Genomic DNA, 8,975 nt, shown 5'->3' with positions numbered 1-8,975 from the left:
TTTAAATAAAATTTGTACCAGCCTTATGGGTAATTCTCCGCCAACTCACACAGCAGTTGCCCCGACCCCTCTTCGATTTGCGTGAAACTTTGTCCTACGAGGTAACTTTTGTCCCTGATCACGAATCCGAGTTCCGTTTTTTGATATCTTGTGACGGATGGGCGGTACGACCCCTTCCAATTTTGAACATGCGAAAAAAGAGGTGTTTTTCAATAATTTGCAGCCTGAAACGGTGATGAGATAGAAATTTGGTGTCAAAGGGACTTTTATGTAAAATTAGACGCTCGATTTGATGGCGTACTCAGAATTCCGAAAAAACGTATTTTTCATCGAAAAAAACACTAAAAAAGTTTTAAAAACTCTCCCATTTTCCGTTACTCGACTGTAAAATTTTTTGGAACATGTCATTTTATGGGAAATTTAATGTACTTTTCGAATCTACATTGACCCAGAAGGGTCATTTTTCCATTTAAAAAAAAAACATTTTGAAATTTCGTATTTTTTCTAACTTTGCAGGGTTATTTTTTAGAGTGTAACAATGTCCTACAAAGTTGTAGAGCAGACAATTACAAAAAAAAGATATACAGACATAAGGGGTTTGCTTATGAACATCACGAGTTATTGCGATTTTACGAAAAAAAGTTTTGAAAAAGTTGGTCGTCGTTGATCATGGCCGTTCATGGACACCCGCAACAAACACGGACGATAAAACAAAGAGAAACGCAAAAAGTTACTTTTTCAAAACTTTTTTTTCGTAAAATCGTGATAACTCGTGATGTTTATTAGCAAACCCCTTATGTCTATATATTATTTTTTTTGTAATTGTCTGCTTTACAACTTTATAGAACATTGTTACACTCTAAAAAATAACCCTGCAAAGTTATAAAAAACAAGAAATTTTAAAATGAAAATTATTGTTCTAAATGGAAAAATGACCCTTCTGGGTCAATGTAGATTCGAAAAGTACATTAAATTTTCCATAAAATGACATGTTCCAAAAATTTTTACAGTCGAGTAACGGAAAATGGGAGAATTTTTAAAACTTTTTTAGGGTTTTTTTCGATGAAAAATACGTTTTTTCGAAATTCTGAGTACGCCATCAAATCGGGCGTCTAATTTTACATAAAAGTGCCTTTAACACCAAATTTCTATCTCATCACCGTTTCTGGCTGCAAATTATTGAAAAACACCTCTTTTTTCGCATGTACACACGGAACAAAATCCGGTTTGCGGAATCGGAAACTTTGCTTTCGATTTGCTCTAAAAATCGCAAATCTCGGTTTCCACCCGTCAGCAGGAAACATTGCTTCCAATATCGCAAACGATTATTTCCGATATCGCAAACGTAACGCAGTAACGCATACCCCGCCAAAAGCACGCAGAACGCAGCCACTTCAATATTTACCTTTTTGAATTGACCGTTGCTGCTCGAAATTTCGATAGAAATAAGAAGAAGAAGAGTTCATTTAAATTGTATTTATTTGTTCATATCAAAACAGAATCAAAAGTGGTGACGATTCGAACGAAGCGATTTGTCCGATCTGGCCTCGATGTCCGTGGTGCAGCTGGGTACTGCTGGGCGCCGTCGTCGCCGTTGACAAGTTGCTTTAGGAGGAGGAGGCGTTTCCGCAGTGCACTCGTTGATGCACGGTTGATGTCAGCGTTTGGCGTTTTGTGCAACAGAGTGGGCGAGTGACGTCGGCGGCGGGGCCACTCGGATAGAGATGATGCTGATATCATTCCAGCGTGCTTGGGCCGGCGATCTAGTTGATTTCCGCGTCCTATTTTAGACTACGTTCCGAGCTGGCGCGCCGGAAGTTCTCCTCGTCCTGGAGATTTTGGCTCTTTTCCTCTACGCGCCTTCGGGAAAGGTTCTGGTGCGGACTCAGATTCATGCCGGATCCCGAGTGACTCCACAAGAGCAACGAAGGTGCCCAAGCATTGCGCCACGATCGTGATTCCATTTCCGATTTTCACCTGGAGGATCGACTTGAGCGGAGCGACCGTTCGCCTGGAACGAGCCCCAGTTTGGACGCCGTGCTGGCATGACAGAATCTCCGCTAGCAGTTGGGTCTGTCGAGGTGTTTGTCGAACCCACGCTTCAATCTTGGAACTGCGAAAGAAAACACAAAATTAAGTTTTAATCATCGTCTCTTGACTCTTGAAAAACATTTGAAAAAAAAAAAATTTCAAAACTTCAATATAATACAGATTCAAAAATTAAAAAATTCAAAAATTCAAAAATTCAAAAATTTAAAATTCAAAAATTCACTTTTAGAATTTTAGAATTTTAGAATTTTAGAATTTTAGAATTTTAGAATTTTAGAATTTTAGAATTTTAGAATTTTAGAATTTTAGAATTTTAGAATTTTAGAATTTTAGAATTTTAGAATTTTAGAATTTTAGAATTTTAGAATTTTAGAATTTTAGAATTTTAGAATTTTAGAATTTTAGAATTTTAGAATTTTAGAATTTTAGAATTTTAGAATTTTAGAATTTTAGAATTTTAGAATTTTAGAATTTTAGAATTTTAGAATTTTAGAATTTTAGAATTTTAGAATTTTAGAATTTTAGAATTTTAGAATTTTAGAATTTTAGAATTTTAGAATTTTAGAATTTTAGAATTTTAGAATTTTAGAATTTTAGAATTTTAGAATTTTAGAATTTTAGAATTTTAGAATTTTAGAATTTTAGAATTTTAGAATTTTAGAATTTTAGAATTTTAGAATTTTAGAATTTTAGAATTTTAGAATTTTAGAATTTTAGAATTTTAGAATTTTAGAATTTTAGAATTTTAGAATTTTAGAATTTTAGAATTTTAGAATTTTAGAATTTTAGAATTTTAGAATTTTAGAATTTTAGAATTTTAGAATTTTAGAATTTTAGAATTTTAGAATTTTAGAATTTTAGAATTTTAGAATTTTAGAATTTTAGAATTTTAGAATTTTAGAATTTTAGAATTTTAGAATTTTAGAATTTTAGAATTTTAGAATTTTAGAATTTTAGAATTTTAGAATTTTAGAATTTTAGAATTTTAGAATTTTAGAATTTTAGAATTTTAGAATTTTAGAATTTTAGAATTTTAGAATTTTAGAATTTTAGAATTTTAGAATTTTAGAATTTTAGAATTTTAGAATTTTAGAATTTTAGAATTTTAGAATTTTAGAATTTTAGAATTTTAGAATTTTAGAATTTTAGAATTTTAGAATTTTAGAATTTTAGAATTTTAGAATTTTAGAATTTTAGAATTTTAGAATTTTAGAATTTTAGAATTTTAGAATTTTAGAATTTTAGAATTTTAGAATTTTAGAATTTTAGAATTTTAGAATTTTAGAATTTTAGAATTTTAGAATTTTAGAATTTTAGAATTTTAGAATTTTAGAATTTTAGAATTTTAGAATTTTAGAATTTTAGAATTTTAGAATTTTAGAATTTTAGAATTTTAGAATTTTAGAATTTTAGAATTTTTGAATTTTTGAATTTTAGAATTTTAGAATTTTAGAATTTTAGAATTTTAGAATTTTAGAATTTTAGAATTTTAGAATTTTAGAATTTTAGAATTTTAGAATTTTAGAATTTTAGAATTTTAGAATTTTAGAATTTTATAATTTTAGAATTTTAGAATTTTAGAATTTTAGAATTTTAGAATTTTAGAATTTTAGAATTTTAGAATTTTAGAATTTTAGAATTTTAGAATTTTAGAATTTTAGAATTTTAGAATTTTAGAATTTTAGAATTTTAGAATTTTAGAATTTTAGAATTTTAGAATTTTAGAATTTTAGAATTTTAGAATTTTAGAATTTTAGAATTTTAGAATTTTAGAATTTTAGAATTTTAGAATTTTAGAATTTTAGAATTTTAGAATTTTAGAATTTTAGAATTTTAGAATTTTAGAATTTTAGAATTTTAGAATTTTAGAATTTTAGAATTTTAGAATTTTAGAATTTTAGAATTTTAGAATTTTAGAATTTTAGAATTTTAGAATTTTAGAATTTTAGAATTTTAGAATTTTAGAATTTTAGAATTTTAGAATTTTAGAATTTTAGAATTTTAGAATTTTAGAATTTTAGAATTTTAGAATTTTAGAATTTTAGAATTTTAGAATTTTAGAATTTTAGAATTTTAGAATTTTAGAATTTTAGAATTTAGAATTTTAGAATTTTAGAATTTTAGAATTTTAGAATTTTAGAATTTTAGAATTTTAGAATTTTAGAATTTTAGAATTTTTAGAATTTTAGAATTTTAGAATTTTAGAATTTTAGAATTTTAGAATTTTAGAATTTTAGAATTTTAGAATTTTAGAATTTTAGAATTTTAGAATTTTAGAATTTTAGAATTTTAGAATTTTAGAATTTTAGAATTTTAGAATTTTAGAATTTTAGAATTTTAGAATTTTAGAATTTTAGAATTTTAGAATTTTAGAATTTTAGAATTTTAGAATTTTAGAATTTTAGAATTTTAGAATTTTAGAATTTTAGAATTTTAGAATTTTAGAATTTTAGAATTTTAGAATTTTAGAATTTTAGAATTTTAGAATTTTAGAATTTTAGAATTTTAGAATTTTAGAATTTTAGAATTTTAGAATTTTAGAATTTTAGAATTTTAGAATTTTAGAATTTTAGAATTTTAGAATTTTAGAATTTTAGAATTTTAGAATTTTAGAATTTTAGAATTTTAGAATTTTAGAATTTTAGAATTTTAGAATTTTAGAATTTTAGAATTTTAGAATTTTAGAATTTTAGAATTTTAGAATTTTAGAATTTTAGAATTTTAGAATTTTAGAATTTTAGAATTTTAGAATTTTAGAATTTTAGAATTTTAGAATTTTAGAATTTTAGAATTTTAGAATTTTAGAATTTTAGAATTTTAGAATTTTAGAATTTTAGAATTTTAGAATTTTAGAATTTTAGAATTTTAGAATTTTAGAATTTTAGAATTTTAGAATTTTAGAATTTTAGAATTTTAGAATTTTAGAATTTAAGAATTTTAGAATTTTCGAATTTTAGAATTTTAGAATTTTAGAATTTTAGAATTTTAGAATTTTAGAATTTTAGAATTTTAGAATTTTAGAATTTTAGAATTTTAGAATTTTAGAATTTTAGAATTTTAGAATTTTAGAATTTTAGAATTTTAGAATTTTAGAATTTTAGAATTTTAGAATTTTAGAATTTTAGAATTTTAGAATTTTAGAATTTTAGAATTTTAGAATTTTAGAATTTTAGAATTTTAGAATTTTAGAATTTTAGAATTTTAGAATTTTAGAATTTTATAATTTTAGAATTTTAGAATTTTAGAATTTCAGAATTTCAGAATTTTAGAATTTTAGAATTTAAGAATTTAAGAATTTTAGAATTTTAGAATTTTCGAATTTTAGAATTTTCGAATTTTAGAATTTTCGAATTTTCGAATTTTAAAATTTTAGAATTTTAAAATTTTAGAATTTCAGAAGTTCAGAATTTTTGAATTTTTGAATTTTAGAATTTTAGAATTTTAGAATTTTGGGATTTTAGAATTTTAAAATTTTAAAATTTTAGAATTTTAGAATTTTAGAATTTTGGGATTTTAGAATTTTAAAATTTTAAAATTTTAGAATTTTAGAATTTTAAAATTTTAGAATTTTAGAATTTTAGAATTTTAGAATTTTAGAATTTTAGAATTTTAGAATTTTAGAATTTTAGAATTTTAGAATTTTAGAATTTTAGAATTTTAGAATTTTAGAATTTTAGAATTTTAGAATTTTAGAATTTTAGAATTTTAGAATTTTAGAATTTTAGAATTTTAGAATTTTAGAATTTTAGAATTTTAGAATTTTAGAATTTTAGAATTTTAGAATTTTAGAATTTTAGAATTTTAGAATTTTAGAATTTTAGAATTTTAGGATTTTAGAATTTTAGAATTTTAGAATTTTAGAATTTTAGAATTTTAGAATTTTAGAATTTTAGAATTTTAGAATTTTAGAATTTTAGAATTTTAGAATTTTAGAATTTTAGAATTTTAGAATTTCAGAATTTTAGAATTTTAGAATTTTAGAATTTTAGAATTTTAGAATTTTAGAATTTTAGAATTTTAGAATTTTAGAATTTTAGAATTTTAGAATTTTAGAATTTTAGAATTTTAGAATTTTAGAATTTTAGAATTTTAGAATTTTAGAATTTTAGAATTTTAAAATTTTAGAATTTTAGAATTTTAGAATTTTAGAATCTTAGAATTTTAGAATTTTAGAATTTTAGAATTTTAGAATTTTAGAATTTTAGAATTTTAGAATTTTAGAATTTCGCCCCCCCCCCCCCCTCCCCCTTCAAAATTTGTCCGAAAAGTCAGGCGGCAAAAAAAAAATATATTTTTCCAAAAAACTTCAAAATTTCAATAAAAACAGATGAATGAAAACAATCTAAAACGCATTTTTCTGCATTGATAATCCTATTTAGCATGTTTGGGCTGGATTTAGAATATTTTGAATTTTTATGAAGTTCCAATGCACAGAACCGCAAAAACTTTTTTTTTTCGCGAAAAATAAAATTTTCTTCAATACTTAGATATTTTGGAAACTAATGATTGCAAAACAACTGGGCAGGTGTATAATGCATTTTAAAACACGTCTGTATGGAATTTTAGAATTTTTAAATTTTAGAATTTAAGAATTTTCATTTCCTTTTTAATAATCAATCTTTTATAGTCGCCATTTTTACCGCTATCTTGAATAACCACTTTGAAGTTGTTTAGTGGTCATACCTAAAATAGAACATCAAAAATAAGACAAAGAGGAAAAAATCGTGATTCGATTTTTGAAAATTCGATAAACGATGTTTTTTTCCAAGGCCAAATAATAGAGTTTGTGCTGTATCTAACATTTCTTAAATAAAAAAAAATCCCTCAGTATTTAAATTTTCTTAGATTTTCCAAGCTTTTTAAATCACGGAGTTTTTTTTAAATTTATTGAGCTCAATTTTTTTTAATTCTTTATAATTTTACAAAATGACGAAAGTTTCAATTATTTAGCACTTGCCTTATTATTATAGAATCATTTTTTTTTTTCGAAATTTTAGATTGCACTCGAAAACAACTGTGAATGCAAAAAATAAAAATATAAATGCGCACGTGGTTCGTTTTGTGAAACTGTACAGGAAGCCACCTTTTCCGAAAATAATCGTCAATCGGATCCGTTGTTTTTTTTCCCCCCCACGCGATACCATTAATGTCCTCCTCGCTGATTTCGAACAGCTTCTGGTCTACTTCCGGAAGGGGATCGGCGGATTCTTCCCGTTGTGGTCGATTTCTCCCTTCGGGCCGAGTTCGAAAAGTAACTGCTATCATCATCATCGTCGGGGCAACCGGGTAATGTTGAGCAGCCAGCTTGGTTCGGCGGAGCGGATTTTCTTCAATGGCAGATTTGGTGGCCTGAAGAATGGCCGGAAAAAGGAAAGCTGCAAATAAAATGGGTTTCAGTGAAAACAAATTTTAAACACTCATGCAACGGAATCAGCCCGACTGAGCCAATGTCGGTTCCGACTTTTCGAAAAACGTCAGCAGCTGCTGCGTGATCATTTTTTCTTGGTTCTGGCCAAATAATTTACATTCAGCAGCTTACCTTGTTGTACTCAAAGCGGTTGTCCTTCTTCAAGTACCGCAGAAATACGTCGGCTGCCATTACTGCCGTGGTCGCGACGGCCCCCAAAGAGCAAACGGAACGTCGGATGATCAGAACTCCCGGCGGATGAGCAAACTGCAGGGTACCGAGGATTGACCGGATCCAGTCACGAAGTTGGATGAGGCCGTGGCTGTTGACCAACAGATCGGGTCGGGAACAGATTTTGACGAACCGAAATCGCGGCGGACAAGTCGAAAAAAAACAACAAAAACTTCAACGCGAGACCAACTTTTGTTTTGTTGTTTTTCTTCTTCGCGGCTGATTTTGACAGTTCGTAACGCATTGGCTGCGGCATGCTACACTCTCAAATAAGCCGGCAACAAAGCGCTTTCGATTTTGGAAGCAATTTCTTTCGTTATCGAAAACATTTTCTCCAGAATCGGCAACATTCGCGATGAATTCGCAAACGATCAATGTTTTCGGATTCATCGCATTATTTTTTCGGATCCGCCGCCCGGATTTTGTTCCGTGCATAAATGGAAGGGGTCGTACCACCCCTCCGTCACGAGATATCAAAAAACGGACCTCGGATTCGTGATTAGGGACAAAAGTTACCCCTTAGGACAAAGTTTCACGCAAATCAAAGAGGGGTCGGGGCAACTTTTCCCGATTTCGTGAGAGTTGGCAGAGAATTACCCTTATAGGATGGCACCAAGTGAAAAAAATCCCTAAATTCTAAATTTAAGAGGCTTTATTTCAAGTTTCAACAACCAGCAGTCCGATCAACAAGAAAATTGGAGGAAAATGTCTCAACATTTCGGAAATATTTTTGCAAGGGTGCTTTTACATTATTATGTTTGTTTTTTAAATGCAAAAGACTGAACATTTTTCAAATATTGCACCTTAAAATGCCTATAAACTGAAAACGGTGCACTTTCCCAAAAATATGTTAAGCCATTATTGATTACTAGTTTATTTTGCTTTAAATAATGATTTTTGAAATATTTTATGACGTATAAAAAATATAAAATTAAAGAAGTACATATTTTGGGAATTGGACTTTTAGAATACATTGCATGATCACCCCGGAAAATTGTATGGAATCTAGTATGAAAATATTCATATTTCAAAATTGCTTCTATCGACGCAGGAAATTGACAAAGTTTCCTCCTAATAAGAAAATCATCATTTTTATTCATGTTTTGAGATTTTTGAAGAAATGTAGAAATAAGCTTTACTTCATGTGATAATTATTGAGATATTGTTTAGCAAGCTTTTCATTATTTTGTTTGGACAGTATTATTTTGTGGATTCAAAAAAAAAAAAAAACATTAAACGATTATGAATTGATTGAAAATGTATCTGCTGACGTTGCGTTCTCCCTTAA

At 26.7% G+C, this 8,975-nt stretch overlaps 1 long non-coding RNA gene across 1 annotated transcript; it reads right to left on the bottom strand.

Moving 5' to 3' along the window:
- Positions 1–1,215: 1,215 nt before the first annotated feature.
- LOC128092955 (uncharacterized) lies at positions 1,216–8,114 on the bottom strand. The gene is made up of 3 exons (XR_008212117.1): positions 7,589–8,114; positions 7,191–7,424; positions 1,216–2,113 (listed from the first exon to the last, which is right to left on the bottom strand). It is a non-coding gene; the product is annotated as an uncharacterized LOC128092955 (long non-coding RNA).
- Positions 8,115–8,975: the final 861 nt, after the last annotated feature.

The sequence above is a fragment of the Culex pipiens genome, chromosome 2 (assembly GCF_016801865.2).
Source record: "Culex pipiens pallens isolate TS chromosome 2, TS_CPP_V2, whole genome shotgun sequence".
Classification (NCBI taxonomy): Eukaryota; Metazoa; Arthropoda; class Insecta; order Diptera; family Culicidae; genus Culex; species Culex pipiens.
Note: the sequence above shows the minus strand (reverse complement) of the source record. Positions and strands in the feature narration are given on the sequence as shown.